Raw genomic sequence first — 17,536 nt, 5'->3', positions numbered from 1 at the left:
GGTTTTTCACACATGGAAAACAATCTTTTTGCAGAAAAATCAGCTTCCTTCTTCAATGACCACCAGGGTGCCTGAAGACTCCACCAAGAGGACCCTGTATTCCCAATGGCCTGTGCATCCAGCACTTCAAGAAAGTCATGCCTGCCTCTTAATACTACAGTGCTGTTAAAGAGGTTTATTCCCAGTTTTTGGTAGCAAGATGAACGAAATGAAGGCAGTTACTGTAAAATGCCTGCACAAGCAGCACCGAAAATCACAGCCAAAAGAAGGATGAAGCCAAGGTGTCCCACAACCATGGCCCAAGCAGCCAGAGACTCTCCTTCAGCTCTGTCTGCATTGCAGCCCCACTGAGCACCAGGAAGGAAAGGGCCCTACTGAAAGCAAGCAAACTTAACCCTCTGCCAGCACACAAATTTAGAGGGCAAAAAATTAGAAATCCCCACATCATCAGCCACGCTTCCCAGTGAGAAGGGTTGGAATTCTCTGTCCCTCAACCCTTCCCCAGCAGGTTCACAAAGGTAACTGGGATTTAACTGTGCCCCCTGAATGAACAGAGCCAGCCTCCCTTCAGTGTGAGAAACCACGGCCTCAGTTATACCCACGGGTGCCTCCTGTGCCTCAGGGAGCAGCTCTGGCTGTAAATGTGTGTTTGGCTGCAGCACAGCCTCATCAGACCCCACCATGGCCACAGCCATTCCCTGCCGAGGCCTTCACCTGGCCCAGCCCGGCCTGGCCTCAAGGAATGGGCTCCACCCAGCCCCTGTGCACACAGGCCGGGCCCGAGGGTTTGCAAGAGGTTTTCTGCCAAGTTTGCAAAACCTCCATCACGAGTGTCCCTTTACTGTGCTGGGAAGGGTAAAAAAACCCCTCAGGTTTATCTCCAGTGCACCTCATGAGAGAACGGTGCACACCTTAGCAGAGACCTCAAAATAGCCCTGTGTGCTTCATGAGGTCCAGGCGCAGGTGATGCCACTGAAGGAGATGTGCCCTCAGCCCAGGGATGCTCAGCATGGGCTCCCCCAGCCCCTCGGGGCCCCGCCGCTGGTCACAGCAGCCCCTGCCTGGCTCCTGCCTGCCCGCACCGTGGGCATCCATGGCTGCTCCTGGACATGGAGCTCAGCCAGTGCTGCTGCCTTGTGGGATTTCCTGGTGATATCACTCGGACACTGGGATGACATCTCCATCTCTTTATTGGAAAAGAAGAATGGGCCATCGCCTACTCTGATGCGGGCAGGGAGGGGTCACCTTCAGTGTTCTTTAGAGTGCAGGGCCAGAGGGTTTAGTGTCAGAGGAAAGGCTGTGTTGGTCTCAGCTGGGGCTGGAGGGTGCTGGGCTGGTGCTGGGGTCTCTAGAAGAACATGGGAATTGGCTGGGATGGGACAGAGGGAGATCAAAAAAGGGAGTGAAGGCAGCTTGGGGATACCCATGGGGAGAAGAGATGGCAAGGGCATCTACAGGGTCATAGGAGGTTCCCTCATAGATGGACATTTTGGGGATCTCTTCTCAGAGCTCCTGTAATGGTTGCCCAGGCCCTTATTTCTGCCGAAGGAGCTGCTCAGTCTGTCTAAGCATGAGTTGTAGCCGCCAGCTTTCATCTGCTGTCCAGAGGCGCTCCTGTGGAGAGAGGAGTGTCTGAGGCCCCAGCTGCCGCTGGCACACAGGGACCCTCCTGCACAGCAGGGCCCAGAGCTGGCAAGGCTCCCCAGCACGGCTGCAGCTGCTGGCACACCTTGGCCCAGCTGGACAGCTGCCCCTCAAGGCCCCGGCCAGCAGGGGATGGCTCTGGGCAGGGTCCCTGGCCAGGAGCGGGCCCCAGAGCGCGTCTGCCTTCCAAGGGCAATCTGGTCCCTGCTCTTTCTCCTCCCCGCCTTGCTTTGCCTCTGCCCGCTGCTCCTGGGGCTGCTCTTGGCCCCGCAGCCTCAGTGGGAGCCAGCACTGGCTGCAGCCCCAGTGGGCTCCCCTGGACAAGGCCCAGCAATGAAGAGGCCAATGAAAGCACCGGGCAGCAGCAGAACCCTCAGCAGAGCTATGTGGACAACCACTGACCATCCACAAGTCCACAACAACCTCACTGAGAATGGTTCCTGTTTATAAGCAGCCATCAAATGAAGCTGTCTGAGGGGAAGAGCAACAAAATACTCACCGTTTTCTCTTCCAGCAAAACCGGATTCCAACACAGCACAAGATAACGACAAGCTCCAAAAAAAGGAGGGCTGCCATTAACTCAAGCCAGCAGCGTGTTCCGTGACAGAAAGCCTTGCCCATACCCTCCTGGGAATCGGGAACACGTGTTGAGGTGCCGGCTGCATCTGTGAGAGCAATGGGGAGCGTGAGCCCGGGCTCTGCTCCACTGCTGAGCTGGCAGCTCGCTGGACACGGCCAGGATGTTGTCTGCTTCCCCCAGAGCTGGGGCCTGCAGGCACCTTGGCACCCCTTGGCACAGGCTGTGCCACCCAACGAAGCCCAGAGGGCCGGGAGGAGAGCCCGGGGCCAGCGCAGCTGCTTGGGCAGTCGCTCCTTCCAGGGAGCCGGGCCCACCCCTCCCTGAGCAGCCAGTGCCAGCCCCGACCCTGCCTGCCCCGTGACAGCTCCCCCAGCCCAAGGGGACAGAGTCAGGGCCTGTCAGGACCCTGGGCAGCCCCTGCCCAGCCGGGAGCCAGGGCTGGCTGTGGCCCTGGGCTCACAGCAGGGCTCCTGCTCGGGGCTGCTCCTGTGCCTTGGGCCTCTGGGCACTCAGGGCAGCTGTGGGAGGAGCTGCAGCGGGGGGGACCTTGGTGCACGAGTCCCATTTCCCAGGGGCTGGGAACGAATTCCAGAGGCCTCAAAGCCGAGGCGCCTCCAGCTTTGGCTGCTGCCGGGCCGTGCAAGGGCAGGCTCTGGGGAAAGAGCTGCTGCCACACAGCCCTGCCCAGGGCTGAGCCTGGCACAGCAATTACCTCCTGTGCATGTGCCCGTGCCTGGCATTGCTTTCCCTCCTGGAGTAGAGGTTGGAATCGAGCCACTGCTTCCTCCATGAAGTGAGTCCTTCTGGACAGACTTTTGTTCTATCATTTGAAAAGAAAAGGGACGTTGGATCAGATGGAAACATTCCCCACTGGAGAGGTGTCATCTTCAGGAGGCAATGCTTGGCAAAGTTGCAGGTAAAGAGCAGGAAAATGAGCAGGCTCTTGAGTCTGGCCAGAGTACTCCATCCTCTAAACTGCAAGACCTCTTCAACTACCAGGAGATCGGGAAATTGCAGGAGGTATCAGGGTGTGCATGGCCCGTGGGGCAGTTTCAGATCCCTGCCAGCTGATGCTAAAGGCATTCCTGCAGAGGCTGGGGAGAAGCTGCAGCCAAGCCAGGCTGGGAAACAGCCCTGTAGGGTGTGAGAGCAGCAGTGGGGCAGCGAGGCTGCCATGGATCCCTTCCTGCACTGACGGGCACGGCGTGTCCAGATGTGCAGAGAAAGCCCCCGGCTGCTGAGTCTCAGGAGAAGGCTGAGGGAAATGCACTCACCTTGTCCTCCCTGCACTTCCTTCTGTGTTTGTCTCAGGAATTCGTTTGAGTCAAGAGATATTTTGCCTCCAGTATCTTGCATCTTTCCTTTTGGAGGACCTTAACAGAAAGCAGTTCCATTTCCCAGCAGTGGATCCCACAAAATCAGTGCTCAGCCTGTGGGGTCAGCAGGGACACACTACTCACCCCTGCGATGGGAGCCGGGCTTGCCTGCAGCAGCCAGGCCAGAAGTTGGAGAAATGCTCCCTGCAGACACACCTGTAACTCAACAGCCACAGAAGCTTCTGTCATCTCTGCTGCTCTACACGGGCAGCCCTGAGCTGCAGGAGCAGTGAGGGGGAATTGCACAGGGCGAGGGCACACACACGCACGGCTCTGTCCTGGCACCTGCAGCCATGCCCCCCGGGCCGAGCTTTGGGCTCTGAGCTGGCAGCACCCCCAGGGGGAAAGGCCTTCACCTACCCTCGCCATCTCCCCCAGGCTCATCCAGGAACGTGGGTTGGGAAGCCAGATCACCTTCACCAATAGGTTCATCTGCAAAGAAATGCAGGACAGAGCAGCTCTCAGCACTGCAGGAGGTCCTCAGGCTGCCTGGGGCTGGAAAAGGAGGCACACAAGGCACAGCCCTGGGGAACAGCCCTGGGCCCTTCCCTTCACTCTCTGCTTTTTTGTGTGGCTGCATAGAACACACAGAATGAGACAGTGGCATTGCACATGGGAAGAGGATGTACGCCTAAATGCTCCTTCCTCCCACTGACAGCAATCCTGTGGGATCTCCCAGGCTCCAGAACGGAGGAGTGGAAGGTTTCCAGAAACCATCAACCATGAGGTGATCTTAAGAGAAATGGCACATGTGTGAGCTCTTGCCACACTGACATTGCTTATTCTATCCAGAAAAGGCCATTGAGAACTTGCCTCCAGCATTCTCCAAGAATTTCAAGCCATATTCCACCAGGCCTTCCAGGTAATCCATGTCACGATCCCAGTCTGGAAGGGAGCAGAGATCAGAAGCATTTCCATGGTGTGCTGGGATCCCCTTCTCCCTTAGCGAACTGGGCAGTGTAAGGGGGTTGGGTAAGGCTGTGGGGGCCAGATGTGAATGGACATGGCCAAAGCTGCAGAGGGGCCTGGGGAGCTCTGGGCTGGCTCCTGGTCCCTCTGCACCCTCTTTGCAGGCCCTGTGCAACACCTCTGCAGAGGAAATTGGGGCACCCAAGGCCCACCGGCTGTTTTCTCTCTTGTACAGAGGAAACACTCCCTAAAGCTCTGGGGAAAAACTATAGCAGGCAGTGCCACAACCATGCCTCTGTCCTTCCTGCCCTCCCTCCCTCCCTTCCTCTCTCCTTTCCTCTTTTGCCAGGGCCAGCTCCCCCAGCCCAAGGGAACAGAGCCAGACCATCTCAGGACACACTGGAGCCCTGCTCTCCCCCTCTGCCCTTTCCCCACCATGGTCACCGCTTGCAGCCCCTCCCAGCTTTCGGGCAGTGTCTCCCAGGGAGGGACCCCAGCAGGAGTGCTCAGTACCCGAGTGCCCTGAGCCTGCTCAGGATAATTCCTCTGGGCTGTGCCCGTCTTGTCCGGGCTGTGCCCGCACTGCCAAGCAGCAGAGATGGCGGCTGAAGGCTCAGCAGGGCTCAGGCCCAGAGGCACAGCAATTACCTCCTGTGACTGTGCCTGGCATCGCCTCCCTTCCTGCAGCAGCATCACTGCTTTCTCCGGGGAATGCTGCCTTCAGCACAGCCTCTGCATCCACTTCTGGAGGAAGGAAAAGGGACAGGGGGATGATTTAGAGCTGATCCACACTAGGGGGGTGGCACCTTCAGGACACAATGCTTGTGAAACACATTGATAAGGATCAGGAAAATGCCCAGGGTCATGGAGCTGGGCCAGGGCCCTTCCTTTTCCAAACATCTTCCCATTCTGATCTACCCCGAGACAGGCAATTTGCAGGGATTTCAGAGTGTGCATGGCCCATGGGGCAGTTTGGGCTCCCTGTCAGCTGAGGCCAAAGGCCTTCCTGCAGAGGCTGGGGAGAAGCTGCAGCCAGGCCAGGCTGGAAAACAGCCCTGCAGGGTGTGACAGCAGCAGTGGGGCAGCGAGGCTGCCATGGATCCCTTCCTGCTGTGCCAGGCCTGGCGTGTCCAGATGTGCAGAGAAAGGCCCTGGGTGCTGAGTCTCAGGACAAGGCTGAGGGAATTGCACCCACCTTTTGTTCCCTTCAGCATATCCTTCAGCATTTGCTTCATGACCTCAAATATCGCCAAGGTTTTCTTGTCTGCCATGTGTTTGGTCATTCCTTTTGGAGGACCTTAAGAGAAAGTAGTTCCATTTCCCAGGAGTGGATCCTACAAAAGCAGTGCTCAGCCTGTGGGGTCAGCAGTGACACACTACTCACCCCTATGATGGGAGCGGGGCTTATGTGCAGCATCCACGCCAGGAACTGGAGAAGGCCTCTCTGCAGACACACCTGTAAATCAACAGACACAGAAGCATCTCTCACCTGTTTCCTGCCAGGTCATCAATGAGTATTCCTTGGTGGGACAGTGAGAACTTACCGGCAGGAGGTCCAGAAGGCTTCAGAACTTCATACCTCCAGGTCAATGGAGGAGCCTTCCCAGAAACCCCATCTAGAAGCAAACAAAGATGAGAAGAGTTTCCATTGTGCACCAGGCCTAGCTGTGGCCCTGAGCTCACAGCAGGGCTCCTGCTCGGGGCTGCTCCTGTGCCTTGGGCCTCTGGGCACTCAGGGCAGCTGTGGGAGGAGCTGCAGCAGGAGGGACCTTGGTGCACGAGTCCCATTTCCCAGGGGCTGGGAAGGAACGAGCTCCAGAGGCCTCAAAGCCGAGGCGCCTCCAGCTTTGGCTGCTGCCGGGCCGTGCAAGGGCAGGCTCTGGGGGAAGAGCTGCTGCCACACAGCCCTGCCCAGGGCTGAGCCTGGCACAGCAATTACCTCCTGTGCCTCTGCCCGTGCCTGGCATCGCTTTCCCTCCTGGAGTAGAGGCTGGAATTGAGCCACTGCTTCCTCCGTGAAGTGAGTCCTTCTGGACAGACTTTTGTTCTATCATTTGAAAAGAAAAGGGACGTTGGATCAGATGGAAACATTCCCCACTGGAGAGGTGTCATCTTCAGGAGGCAATGCTTGGCAAAGTTGCAGGTAAAGAGCAGGAAAATGAGCAGGCTCTTGAGGCTGGCCAAAGCACTCCTTCCTCTAAACTGCAAGCAATCCTGAACTACCAGGAGATCGGGAAATTGCAGGGGGTATCAGGGAGTGCATGGCCCGTGGGGATGTTTGGGCTCACTGTCAGCTGATGCCAAAGGCCTTCCTGCAGAGGCTGGGGAGAAGCTGCAGCCAAGCCAGGCTGGGAAACAGCCCTGTAGGGTGTGAGAGCAGCAGTGGGGCAGCGAGGCTGCCATGGATCCCTTCCTGCTGTGCCGGGCACGGCGTGTCCAGATGTGCAGAGAAAGCCCCCGGCTGCTGAGTCTCAGGAGAAGGCTGAGGGAAATGCACTCACCTTGTCCTCCCTGCACTTCCTTCTGTGTTTGTCTCAGGAATTCGTTTGAGTCAAGAGATATTTTGCCTCCAGTATCTTGCATCTTTCCTTTTGGAGGACCTTAACAGAAAGCAGTTCCATTTCCCAGCAGTGGATCCCACAAAATCAGTGCTCAGCCTGTGGGGTCAGCAGGGACACACTACTCACCCCTGCGATGGGAGCCGGGCTTGCCTGCAGCAGCCAGGCCAGAAGTTGGAGAAATGCTCCCTGCAGACACACCTGTAACTCAACAGCCACAGAAGCTTCTGTCATCTCTGCTGCTCTACACGGGCAGCCCTGAGCTGCAGGAGCAGTGAGGGGGAATTGCACAGGGCGAGGGCACACACACGCACGGCTCTGTCCTGGCACCTGCAGCCATGCCCCCCGGGCCGAGCTTTGGGCTCTGAGCTGGCAGCACCCCCAGGGGGAAAGGCCTTCACCTACCCTCGCCATCTCCCCCAGGCTCATCCAGGAACGTGGGTTGGGAAGCCAGATCACCTTCACCAACAGGTTCATCTGCAAAGGAAGCAGGACAGAGCAGCTCTCAGCACTGCAGGAGATCCTCAGGCTGCCTGGGGCTGGAAAAGGAGGCACACAAGGCACAGCCCTGGGGAACAGCCCTGGGCCCTTCCCTTCACTCTCTGCTTTTTTGTGTGGCTGCATAGAACACACAGAATGAGACAGTGGCATTGCACATGGGAAGAGGATGTACGCCTAAATGCTCCTTCCTCCCACTGACAGCAATCCTGTGGGATCTCCCAGGCTCCAGAACGGAGGAGTGGAAGGTTTCCAGAAACCATCAACCATGAGGTGATCTTAAGAGAAATGGCACATGTGTGAGCTCTTGCCACACTGACACTGCTTATTCTATCCAGAAAAGGCCATTGAGAACTTGCCTCCAGCATTCTCCAAGAATTTCAAGCCATATTCCACCAGGCCTTCCAGGTAATCCATGTCACGATCCCAGTCTGGAAGGGAGCAGAGATCAGAAGCATTTCCATGGTGTGTTGGGATCCCCTTCTCCCTTAGCGAACTGGGCAGTGTAAGGGGGTTGGGTAAGGCTGTGGGGGCCAGATGTGAATGGACATGGCCAAAGCTGCAGAGGGGCCTGGGGAGCTCTGGGCTGGCTCCTGGTCCCTCTGCACCCTCTTTGCAGGCCCTGTGCAACATCTCTGCACAGGAAACTGAGGCAGCCCAAGGCCCACCGGCTGTTTTCTCTCTTGTACAGAGGAAACACTCCCTAAAGCTCTGGGGAAAAACTATAGCAGGCAGTGCCACAACCATGCCTCTGTCCTTCCTGCCCTCCCTCCATCCCTCCCTCTCTCCTTTCCTCTTTTGCCAGGGCCAGCTCCCCCAGCCCTTGGGGTCAGAGTCAGGCCCTGTCAGGACACTCTGGAGCCCTGCTCTCCCCCTCTGCCCTTTCCCCACCATGGTCACCGCTTGCAGCCCCTCCCAGCTTTCGGCCAGTGTCTCCCAGGGAGGGACCCCAGCAGGAGTGCTCAGTACCCGAGTGCCCTGAGCCTGCTCAGGATAATTCCTCTGGGCTGTGCCCGTCTTGTCCGGGCTGCGCCCGCACTGCCAAGCAGCAGAGATGGCGGCTGAAGGCTCAGCAGGGCTCAGGCCCAGAGGCACCGCAATTACCTCCTGTGACTGTGCCTGGCATCGCTTTCCTTCCTGCAGCAGAGACACTGCTTCCTCCAGGGAATGCTGCCTTCAGCACAGCTTCTACATCCATTTCTGGAGGAAGCAAAAGGACAGCTGGATGAGATGGAGCTGTTCCCCAATAGGGAAACGGCACCTTCAGGACTCAATGCTTCTGAAAGACATTGATAAGAAACAGGAAAATGCCCATACTCTTCAGGCTGGGCCAGGTCCCTTCCTTTTCCAAACATCTTCCCTTTCTGATCTACCCAAAGACCGGGAATTTGCAGGGATTTCAGAGTGTGCATGGCTCATGGGGCTATTTGGGCTCCCTGTCAGCTGATGCCAAAGGCCTTCCTGCAGAGGCTGGGGAGAAGCTGCAGCCAGGCTAGGCTGGGAAACAGCCCTGCAGGGTGTGACAGCAGCAGTGGGGCAGCCAGGCTGCCATGGATCCCTTCCTGCTGTGGTGGGCACGGCATGTCCAGATGTGCAGAGAAAGCCCCCGGCTGCTGAGTCTCAGGACAAGGCTGAGGGAATTGCACCCACCTTTTGTTCCCTTCAGCATATCCTTCAGCATTTGCCTCATGACCTCAAATATCGCCAAGGTTTTCTTGTCTGCCATGTGTTTAGTCATTCCTTTTGGAGGACCTTAAGAGAAAGCAGTTCCATTTCCCAGGAGTGGATCCTACAAAAGCAGTGCTCAGCCTGTGGGGTCAGCAGTGACACACTACTCACCCCTATGATGGGAGTGGGGCTTATGTGCAGCATCCAGGCCAGGAACTGGAGAAGTCCTCCCTGCAGACACACCTGTAACTGAACAGCCACAGAAACTTCAGTCACCTGGCTCTTGCCCAGTTGCCAATGATTATTCCTTGGTGGGTCAGTGAGAACTTACCTGCAGGAGGTCCAGAGGGCTTCAGTACTATTTCATACCTCCAGGTCAATGGAGGAGCCTTCCCAGAAACCCCATCTAGAAGCAAACCAAGTTGAGAAGAGTTTCCATTATGCACCAGGGCTGGCTGTGGCTTGGGGCTCCTGCTCTGTGCTGCTCCTTGGTAGCTCCTGTGCTGGGCACGGCGTGTCCAGATGTGCAGAGAAAGCCCCCGGCTGCTGAGTCTCAGGAGAAGGCTGAGGGAAATGCACCCACCTTGTCCTCCCTGCACTTCCTTCTGTGTTTGTCTCAGGAATTCGTTTGAGTCAAGAGATATTTTGCCTCCAGTATCTTGCATCTTTCCCTTTGGAGGACCTTAACAGAAAGCAGTTCCATTTCCCAGCAGTGGATCCCACAAAAGCAGTGCTCGGCCTGTGGGGTCAGCAGGGACACACTACTCACCCCTGCGATGGGAGCCGGGCTTGCCTGCTGGAACCAGCACAGGAGCTGGAGAAATGCTCCCTGCAGACACACCTGTAACTCAACAGCCACAGAAGCTTCTGTCATCTCTGCTGCTCTGCACGGGCAGCCCTGAGCTGCAGGAGCAGTGAGGGGGAATTGCACAGGGCGAGGGCACACACACGCACGGCTCTGTCCTGGCACCTGCAGCCATGCCCCCCGGGCCGAGCTTTGGGCTCTGAGCTGGCAGCTCCCCCAGGGGGAAAGGTCTTCACCTACCCTCGCCATCTCTCCGAGGCTCATCCAGGAATGTGGGTTGGGAAGCCAGATCACCTTCACCAACAGGTTCATCTGCAAAGGAAGCAGGACAGAGCAGCTCTCAGCACTGCAGGAGATCCTCAGGCTGCCTAGGAGCAAGGAGGCACGAAAAGCACAGCCCTAGGGAACAGCCCTGGGCCCTTCCCTTCACTCTCTGCTTTTTTGTGTGGCTGCATAGAACACATAGAATGAGACAGTGGCATTGCACATGGGAAGAGGATGTACGGCTAAATGCTCTTTCATCCCACTGACAACAATCCTGTGGCATCTCCCAGGCTCCAGAAGGGAGGAGGGCAAGATTTACAGAATCCATCAGACTTAGGAGGAACTTAAGGAAAGTGGCACATGAGTGAGCTTTTGCCACCTTGACACTGATTATTCTATCAGGAAATAGAACTTGAGAACTTGGCTCCAGCCACTGGGATGTTCTTCAAACCACCATTCACTGACAATTGTGAATAATCCATGTCCTTATCCCCATCTAGAAGGGAGCACAGATCAGAACCATTTCCATGGTGTTTTGGGATCCCCTTCTGCCTTAGGGAACTGGCACTGCAAGGGTATTGGGCAAGGCTGTGGGGGCCAGATGTGAATGGACGTGGCCAACACTGGGTGTTCTCTCCCTCCCACAGAGGAAAGCCTCCCTAAAGCCCTATGCAAAACCATCCCCAAGGCTTCGTGGGAAGAAGGGAGCCCTGTCCTGGGAAAGGGGAGCCATGCCGCCGGCTCACCTGCTCCCTTCCCTCGCCACGGAGCTGCCTGGGCAGCCCTGGGAGGGAGGGCCACTGCCAGGAGGAGCAGGAGGAAGAGGCGCAGAGCAAGGGCCATGGTGCCTTGCCCTGTGCCAGTCCCGCAGCTCTTGCTGCCACCGCTGTCCCGACGCCGCTGTCCCAATGTCAGCACCACTGCCGCCGCCGCCGCCGCCGCCGCCGCTGCTGCCGCAACGGTTGTGCTCAAGGACTGACTGCTCGGTGGCTGTGGTGCTGTGCAACCACGGGGCTCTGGGACCTCTGTGACCTCAGAGCCTGCTGTGACCTCAGCCTGCTGCGACCCCAGAGCCCGCTGTGACCTCATGGCCTTAGCTGTAGCCCCAGAGCGTACCCCCATCTGTACGAATGGGCTGCCCTGACTGTAAATGGTTTGTTTCATCAAAGGCCATTGCTTAGCAAAACCTTTTGTTTTGCCTGCTGACACTGCTGCTCAGGCTGTGTCCCTGGAGATGCCCTTGATGGTTCCCCTCTTTTCCAGGATATCTTTTTCGAAGAGATCCATGCCCACATATTCTACCATAACAAACAGAATCACTGAGTCAGAGATTATGCTGAGTACGAATGAACTCACAGTGGTCATCAAGTCCCACTCCTGGCCCTGCACCAGAGCATCCTCAGGAGTTACACCATGTACTTGAGAGTATTGTCCAAATGCATCTTGACCTCTCTTGAACATGGTGCTGCCTTGGGTTGCCTCTTTCAGTGCCCAGCTGTCCTCTGCATAAAACCCTTTTTCTAATATCCAACCTCAATCTCCCCTGACACAACTTCAGGCCATTCCCTATCACTGGGGACAAGAGAAAGGGATCAGTTCCTGCCTCTCCTCTTCCCATCATGAGGAAGTTGGAGATGCCTATGAGCTCTCCCATCAGTCTCCTCCAGGCATAAGAGACAAAGAGTTCTCTGCTGCTCTTCACACAGCTTCCCCTTAGGCCCTTAGAGGCAATTTTCATACTGTTACACCTTCAGCAGAAAGGTCTGAAGATTTTTCCCGTGCCCTGTGTCATCCTTGGCTGCTTTGATTTTCATACATCTGGGTGCTGGCTGAATCTCTTCAAAGAACTTTCTTAGCACTGTATGTTTTACTCCACCTAGCAGGGGAAAAAAATAAAAAAAGTTCTTCAGTTCAGACTTCATTTTTAATGTGGTTGGCCACTCACATTTTGACCTCTTGGTACCTCTTCCCTTTTCCTTAGTAGCTATAAAAAGTATGTCTGGACATGATAATCACCACTATTACGGAGATTCACCTCAAAGCCCAGAGGAGAATCTAGCACAAAATATTCTCCCTGTGTACTCCACAACAAGAAATATTCAGAGGAAAATAGAGTGGCAGCTGAGGCTTGTGGAACTCCCAGAATACTGAGCCTGCAGAGGAGGCAAACAGCCCTGGCAGTGGCTGAGGGGACTTCTCACAGCCTCCTCTGAAAGTGTGTCACTTCAGGAGGGGAAAGCTTTGCAACCTTTGCCTTTCCTTCCTCCTCTGCTCGAATTTAAGGCTCCTGAGAAAATACTGAGCTACAATCAATTCTCCATTCCTCAACAAAGCTACTCAGGTGCTCGATTTATCTTAAAGAGCAAAACCAAAGGTGGTCCGATATTTCCCATCAAAGCCTATTTGCAGACAAACCCCACCATATGTGAGCAAATATTTATTAGAATCAGTTCACTCAAAATAAACCCAACCCTGTATTAAGCAGCGTTTTCAATGAATTTGAATTCTCTTTCCTCACGTATCAGCTGGACTGGTTTGCTTCTTTTCTGTCCTAGAGAGAATATTAGAACCATTTGCTCTTGACAGGACTCCTTGGATGGCCTCCAGCCCTGGCTCCTCACCACGCCTTGCCTGGGCTGTTAACGCAGCCTGTTCAGACCTCGGGCACGGCTGGTGCCACTGTCCCCTCTGGTGCCACGGTCCCCTCTGGTGCCACGGTCCCCTCTGGTGCCACGGTCCCCTCTGGCTCCTGGCGTGTCCCTGCTGCTGGAGGAGCCCGGCTTGTGCCGCTGCCTGCGTTCAACAACGCCGGTCCTACTGCCCAGCCAAAGAGAGACCAAAATCACTGCTTTGGGCAGCTCGTTTGAACGAGTTGAACACTTACTCATCTCTAACCCAGACCTCTGTTAACACCCACATACCACCACAAGGAAGTCACCTCATCTACAGAGGTGAGGAAGCTTGAGCGAACACAAGGTCGGCATTCAAGCACATGGGGTTTTTAATTCAGTGGAAGCACTCACTCTTTCACAAGCTCTACTTGTCAAACTGGATTGTGCGATGCTAGTCGTGCTTGTGTTAGAGAGCAACCAAGGAGAAATTAGCAAAGAACTAAGAACCACACTTGGGGCTCAGGCTTGGCAGACAAAGAGAGCAGGGTGGCACCTGCCCGCTGTGCCCGAGTCCCTGCTCCTGCCGGACAAAGGCGGACGCGGGTCCGTGCGGGGCGAGCCGAGCGCTCCGTGCCGGGGCTCGGGATGCTCGGGCAGCGCCGCGGGCCGGACGGGCGCCATGGAGCCGCCTGAGGGCTGGGACCCCTCCGGGCGGCCGGCCCGGCGCACGCAGTGGCTGCTCAGCGCCCTCGCCCACCGCTACGGGCTGGAGCGCGGCGTGGAGAACGAGATGGTCGTGCTGGCCACCGGCCCGGCCCGATCCCTGCAGGAGCTCTTCCAGCAGCGGGACTGCGCCGGGCCGGGCCGGGCCGCATCCCCGGCGAGGAGTCCCGCACGCTGTGCCGGGCGCTGGGGCCGGAGGAGGCGGCGGAGCCCGAGGAGTGCGCGGGGCTGTGGGACGGGCTCTGGGCCGAGCTCACCTTCCGCCAGCTCCACGCGCGGCTCTGCGGCCACTTCAGCACCCGCGCGGGGCCGCGGCTGCCGCTGGGCCGGGAGGGCGAGCACATCGAGAGCCACATTCGCCCGCGCAGCCCCCGCCGAGCCCGAGCGGCGGCCGCCGGGGCCCTGCTCCCGAGAGCGCTGCCAGGAGATGGTGGCGCTGGAGCGGGCCGAGGAGCGCACGGCCGAGCTGCAGGAGGAGAAGGGCAGCCTGCGGAAGCTGCTGGAGGAAGTGCAGAGTTTTTCCTGAAATAAGAAGGAGCTTTTGGATTCTTATCTGCACAAGCACATGCAGTGCCTGAGTCATAAGTGTCTCAGCAATATTAGAAGCATGTCTTCTTCAGAGTGTGGTCACAAGGCTTCAGAGTTGGAGCCAGTTCTGCAGGCAGGCTGATGAATAGTCTGGGGCTCCTCTGCAGAGCCCAGTTCATTCTGGGGCTGCTTTCTGCTGGTTCTGCTGTACTGGCTCGAGTGAAACACATACACACTTAACAGCAGTTCAATTACTCTGGCATGAAAGAGTGTGGAACAGGCAGAGCAGTGAAGGGCAGCATGGACCAGTTGTTCTGGCAGGTCTGGCGAGGTCTGATTTGATCCTAACACAGCACTCACAGAACTCTGCTCCACCTGTGGCACTTGCACTTGCAGTAGATGACTGTTCCTCTTCAAAATATCCAGCAAAGCAGGTCAAAGACACTTTTACCATTTTCCTCCTCAAAAGGGAGAGGAAATCAGCAGCAAACCTGAAGTCACCAGTCAGAGGTCCCAGGAAGAATCAAAACAGCAAAGAGGAGAGCTCCAGTACACCCCCAGGTGCTCTGAACAGAACTTCATTGGAAATACCTTTTTCAGCACACTACTTGACTCCTGAGAACAGACCATAATAATGACATTAAAGCTATGCAGGAACTTGTGCAATAATATATTAGTAAGTAGTTTGAAAAGTAAATATATAGCTAGATATTAAAAAGTACTTTCCAGAGATTGTTTCCTTGTCTCTGTATTTGGCAAAGGTCAAGTAGCTTTAGTTGCTGATCAACTATATATGATTTTTAAAAAGCCCAACAAAGCCCAATCCAACCACTTTCAGTCTTAATTAAAACACATCAATTTCTCCCTGCTTTGTGCTCCTGCTCAGTACAGGTGGCACTGCAGAAGAGCCATGGCAGCCATAAAGAAGAAGGATCCTGCTTCATAGGCAGTAAGAGACCATTAACACAGAAGCACTCCCAGACCAAGTGCCTCCAAAGTGTCCTGAAGGAAATGGGGCTCATCCCCAGCTCCAGGGATGGGCAGATTGAAGAAGGCATCGGGTTCAATCAGGAGCTGGAGAAGGAGCTGAAGAGCTGTCAGGAAGCTCTGGTCAGCCTGGAGGATTGCAGCCTAGCCTGAAGAGGGAGCAGGCAGAGATGAGGAGGAAGGTGGAAGAGGCCAGACACGCTGTCCTGAACAGTCTTGGCAAAGTGAAGGAGCTGGAAGTGAGAGCTAACGAGGTGCCACATGTGCAAGGATACCTTCAGCAGCTGGAATCACAACTGCAGCACTACAGGTAGGTTGGAGTCTGTCAAAAAGTGCCTGTAAAATCACAGTGTTGGGACACAAGGGAGTTTGAGAATCTCTGCTTGTGGCTTCTTAAATGTCTCCAGAACACCTTGTAAAATCTAGCCAGAGGGAAATTAGAAGCTGCTTGTCCATTTTTTTGGCTGGGGTCTGTAGGAGATCTGGGAGCCTTCCAGGCCAATGTAAGGCTGCAGATCTGCAGAGAGCTGAAGTTCCTCCTCAGACACACAACAACAGAACTCAACACGGTAATGCTTCAAGAAAGCCCCAAAACAAATTGCTGGCAGTCCTTCAGAAAGCATTTCCAGCACACTTGTTTCTTTCACTGCATTTCCTGGTGGTTAGGTCCCATCCCAAGCCAGCTGTAATCAGCTGGCTGACACTCCATTTCATAGAAAAGCTCTTCAGCATGTCCTAGGAATTGGGGAAAAACACACAAGGACAATTTCTGGCCTGTGGTTTCAAACTTGCTGTGACTTCATTGCTTCTTCACTGACAGAATAGTAAGAGAGAAATAGAAGAGAGAAGCTGAAATATTCCTAAACCCACAAAACAATGTAGTGGGAATCTCAAACAAAAAAACATTACACAACTAAAGCCCACTTTTGTAATAGCATAAACAAATCTTTGCAGAAGTCAGAAAGTTGGTCATGACTTTAATAGTCCACTGCTTTTGTTGCTTTTTGTCTCAGACAAAACTTGGACTCACTGATGGTTATTAAGTGTTGGGCATTTCTGCCCAAGATTCAGATTGACCTGTGGAATAAAATCTAGTTTATATTTTCACTGACACAAAGCAAAACCAGTATTTGTATGTAATTTTTTACTTACCCTACTAAATGTAGTATTTTAATAAATTGTATCTTCTAAAGACCTTGCCTCTTCCTAAACTCACACTTCCTCTCTTTGCTTCCAAGAAGAATTCATAGTGAGTTATTTGTGGCATCATAGCTACTGTACTGTTTGGTGAAGTGAGGAAATTCCAAAAATAACCATTTGATCCAGTGTCTTTCTGTGAGCATTGTGTATGTTAATCCTTGCATGCTTGCAGAAGATTAAAGAAAATAAAAGCATTTCTTTAAACATCTATAGCATTTAAAAAACACGGTGAGGGCACAGAATGTTGAAGATGACTGTCAGGGTCTCTGGATGAATGATACAACTCCTGGTGCTAAAAGGGACCACAAAACTTGTCAGGTCTGTCCCGTTCTCCTCGGCATGAGCACCAAAGATTGAAGATGAGTTCTTGTCCCATGGAATGGCTTTTCCAAATTAAAGTGAAGGATAAAAAGATCACCTTGAAACAGGTTAAAGGCAATAAGCAATGCCCACTGGCCTTGCAGAGCAGGAACTTTATGGGTTACATCAAAACAAAGAGTGTGAGGTTTAAAATGCAAATTATATGTTCCTTGTAAGATAATCTTCATTTGTAATACTTACTTTAAAGTTGCATGCTAATTTAAAGTGAGTGTCAAGCTCAGGAATGATGCTGGACTGACCATTTGGGAACCACACCCCATTTTTAGCCCTGTGGCAGACTTAGCAGAGGCCCAGGCCAGCTTCCACCCTTTGAGATTCTCTGTTGGCCATAAAGCACCTGCAGCTCCCCATCCATGTCAAAGAGCTCTTGGTGTAAAGAGTTCAACTCAGAGATGCATAATGATAATTGGGACTTGCATGCCTGTGGTCATGTTCCATAACACATGGAATGCCATCACTCCTCGTGTTCCCAGAGGGGCACAGAGGTGCCCAAAGTGGCAGAAAATGGAGAATAAGCAGCGCAGAGCTGTGTATTAGGGTGGGCAAAGGTTCAGCAGCAGCTCTGCCCCACACAGCCTTGGCTGTTCCAGCTTGTCCCACTCCCTCGGCTCGCTCACACTGGTGCTCAGGCAGCACAAACTCCTCCTGCTCACAGAGAATCACTTTCTCCTGATGTGCAGGAGCCCACAGCCATGGGTGCAGCTCGGGTGAGGTGCTGAGAGTACCTGGGGAGGGGAAGAGATGGGTTGGCTGAGCTGTGGACAGGGAGGGAGAGCTGAGAACCCACAGGGCTCTGACTGTCA

This window comes from Sturnus vulgaris, chromosome 11 (assembly GCF_052056855.1).
Source record: "Sturnus vulgaris isolate bStuVul1 chromosome 11, bStuVul1.hap1, whole genome shotgun sequence".
Taxonomy (NCBI): Eukaryota; Metazoa; Chordata; class Aves; order Passeriformes; family Sturnidae; genus Sturnus; species Sturnus vulgaris.
This window is presented reverse-complemented; position numbering follows the sequence as displayed.